This window comes from Centruroides sculpturatus, unplaced genomic scaffold (assembly GCF_000671375.1).
Source record: "Centruroides sculpturatus isolate CEXI.00-Female unplaced genomic scaffold, Cexi_2.0 scaffold562, whole genome shotgun sequence".
NCBI lineage: Eukaryota > Metazoa > Arthropoda > Arachnida > Scorpiones > Buthidae > Centruroides > Centruroides sculpturatus.
This window is the reverse complement of record NW_019384698.1, coordinates 21,196-24,998: the sequence shown is the minus strand read 5'-3', so window position 1 is coordinate 24,998 and position 3,803 is coordinate 21,196. Positions and strand designations below refer to the sequence as shown.

The following is a 3,803-nucleotide window of genomic DNA, read 5'->3' as shown; positions in this document are numbered from 1 at the left end:
TTTTTACGTTTAAAAATTTATTTATTTGCAAAAATTTATTTATTTTAATTTACATGACTTTCTTCTGCGTATTTTATTTTTAATTAAACAGAAATAACTTCTAGGTAATCAAATCATTTCTGTAAAATGTAATTAAAGTAAAAGCTACTTATAGCACGTCTTTTATTTTAAATTAATATTTTTAGGTTATTTATTGTCACCCGACATCAAAATTCGTTGAATTTCAATGCATTTCGAGCAAGACTTTTTAATATAACTTATAAGATATTCACATTAATGCGTTTTTTGTTTAACCTAATACGAGGTAAACCAATAATAAATCGTGTCAAGTAACACATATATGTGACTGTCTCGTGCAGGTAGAATATTTATAAGAGATCGTATATTCATAGAGATTAAAGGAACCAGCAACTTCACATTGAAACAATGCAGAAATTTAGCTTTAGTTTCGGATTTATTTCGGTATTTTTCGCGATTTTAAACAGTAGTAATGGATCAGCAAACTCAGATTTACACGGTCTGTTCTCTGGAAGAAGAATAGATAATCATTTCAGAGAAAGAAGAGCACCAAACGGCCGAATTTTTGTAGAAAAAGGTGATATTAATCGTATGCCAAACATGGATCATTATCCAGGTAAATCTGTTTTTTTGTCTTCAATATTATATATGTAATGGGAGAAGGATTGCAACTCTAAGACGATGCCTCCTGGAGTGAATTTCTATAGAAAACTGGCCCCATTTACTAAATGATAGACTGCGAACTAAGCCAGTGTTTAGTGTTAATATCCCCATTGTAGTAGACCCCTCAGAAAATTATTAGTGATTATCTTAAATTTTTATTAATTTCGAAATTATAAGTGTAAATTAAAAATTTTACTTAAGGAAATCGAGATAATAAAATACCTGCCATTTTATATCTTTTTATAATTAGCATACAAGTCAGAATTTTAACAGTAATATTTAAAATCTCAATCTTTATATTAAATAATCTAGATTTTAAGATGAATTGATTATAATATTACAATTTAGATGCAAATTATTGGAGAAGTATGAGTATAAGAAGTGAAAGAAATAATCCAGTGTTTTATGCATCCAATTATGGTGACTATAACCCAAGATGGTATAAAAATGCTCCTATAGGATATGCAAGTATGATATTTTTTTCTTAGTAAACATATTTTAGAGATAAAATATTTAAAATTTTTAAAAATTTTAAATTTAGATGCACTTAGTGATAAAAATGCTGAAGAGAAAATTCAAGATCTAATAAAGTCTATGAAAAAAGGATTCCAAAAAGTCACTTCAATGCTGGAAGAACATTCTTAATAGTAGTAAAGAAGCAGTTACGACATGTTTGTTTATAAAAATACAATATTTTTATTAAAATATGCATATGATATATTTAAAATTACACTTTTTTGTTAAATTATTAATTAGTTATATACAGTAAAACTTCCGAAAGATGGTCACAAACAATAATATAAAATATGGACGTTGTTCGGTGATTATTTTCAATGTATTCTGTTCAAAAACAAAATGCTGCCTATCCATCTTATATCATGCTAAATTCGTCTTATTGATTTTACATTAATTGCTAATCTTAATTAATCAACAAATATATTTACCAACAAATTATAACATACATTTTCGGTGCTGTAATGAATTTGTAGACGGGATTATTTCTACCGTGGATAAGACGATGGAGTTAGGCACAAATTAATCAAATTATTAAATTATATTTATTTAGTAGAATTAGTCAAATCCTTATGTACAATTACAATAAAAGATGAAATCGAAATAATATAACACATATCAGAATAGCAACAAATATCTAACTATAATATACCTTTCTTTAAAAGGGAACTCGAACTGACAACCCGCTAAGTAACCTCTACATTTTAGAGAGAGAGAGAGTGAGTTTACGAAAATACAAAATCTTCGATGATATTTGATCTTCTGTAGAAGTTAGAATTGAACTGGTGACTGAGGAGAAAGTACAGGGAACATACATAGAGTCGAAACTTGCCTCGTGAAAGATCGACGACAGTGAAGAAAAAAACTTCGATGAAGAGCTGTGAGCTGAGCTAAGCAGATTTCAGCTAACTAGCTGTGCTTTAGGAATGAAGGAAGTTGGGTAGTTTTGCGGATAGATGTGAGAGATCCCACACTAAACTATCGTTTTAGAAGGGATTGTGTTATCTTTCTCCAACTAAACAGGAAGTTCCTTTTTCGACTTCGTACAATTGTTACAAAACAAGTAAAAATTTATCAAATAATTGTAACAAAACTTTTTTCGTAACTTAATAAATTAAAATATTAACTTTGGATTTTCACACTGCTATATTTACAATCGTTAAAATGACGTTTAAATGCATACAGCAAGTCCATATTGTTTATCTGACAAACGGATTGTTCGTTTGATACAAAATTTCCAGAAATGGAGACTTTCTTTTTGTTTTGTGTATATGCAAAATAGAGCATTTTGAGCATTTATGAAAAAAAAACAAGCACGCCCATATTTACTATGCGAATTTGCTTTTCTGGGAATAATTATAAGCTTTATATTTAAAAAAAAAACTGGTAGAACCAGGTTGAAAAGAGAAGCTCAGCGAAAACATCTAAATAAAGGAAAGTTTCGAAAGCTGTCGCATAAGATTACTGGAAGCAAATTGACACTACGATTCAACGTGTGAATAAAGCGCACATTACACCGACTGTAATTACAAGAGGTTGTGGATGAAGGAATGTCACCATGATAATATATTAAAAAAGTTTACTTTGTGCCTTTCCATCTTTCGAAGTGTTTATTTATTTGTTATTAATACAGTTAATGTCGAAAAAGACAAAAAAGATCTGCTCCAATTAGAAATATTTACATTAAATGCAAAGTAGCAGCCGCAATTAACATAAGAGATAATAACGTGCATGACAGTGGAAAAACTAAATGCAATAAAATAAATATATGAAAATATAAAATAACGAATATAATGATGATGATCGTTCAATCGAAGCCAACTTTTGGTCATTCTACGGATCAGCACTCTCTATGCTTTTCTATCTTGGCCGTTTCTTTCAGTGCTTCCATGTTCATGTTGTTGTTAGCCATGACTGTTGCTAGCCAGAGTGTTCTTTGGCGTCCTCTTCTTCTCGTCCCACTGACCACGCCAAGCATTAATGTTGTCTGCAGGGAGTTAGTTCGCATGACATGACCATAGTATGACAGTCGCTATTTTGTTTTGTGCCTTCTAACGATATTTTTGGTTTTACATAATCTAGAATCGCATTATTTGTAACCTTGTCCGTCCAAGATATACAAAACATTTGTCTGAAACACCAAAGCTCAAATGTATCAATTCTCCTTCTGTTTCCTCTCTTGATTCTCCTTCTTTCACACGAATAAGCGAAGACTGGGAAGACAACTGCGTTGATTATTCTGCAGTACAAATATTTTGTTTTTCAAGATTTTTGTCATTCCTTGCATTGCACTGCAGCCAAATGTGATTCTTTGTTTGATTTCTGGCCCAGATTCATCGCGGTAATGAATCTTGGCCCTCAGAAATATGAAATCTTAGACTTATTCAATTTGTTCGTTATTGATTTTTGTGATTTGTACCATTGTATGTTGTTGTAATTACCTTTCTTTAGGATCCATGCACTCAACTTTCCTTTGACTCTTCGGATTAGATACTTCAAGTTTTTTCATTTTGATTTCCTGCGTAGAGTTCTGTCGTGCACTTTTGCCATTTTCGTTTAATTTCATCTTCGCTCCTCAATGCTTTGCTTTTGTGTTATTTGTGGCTTTA

The 3,803-nt window shown here is 30.7% G+C and overlaps 1 long non-coding RNA gene across 1 annotated transcript; it reads left to right on the top strand.

Annotated features, from left to right (window-relative positions):
* The first annotated feature begins 813 nt into the window (after positions 1–813).
* Positions 814–1,413, top strand: LOC111627487. The gene is made up of 2 exons (XR_002757014.1): positions 814–1,149; positions 1,223–1,413. It is a non-coding gene; the product is annotated as an uncharacterized LOC111627487 (long non-coding RNA).
* The last annotated feature ends 2,390 nt before the right edge of the window (positions 1,414–3,803 follow it).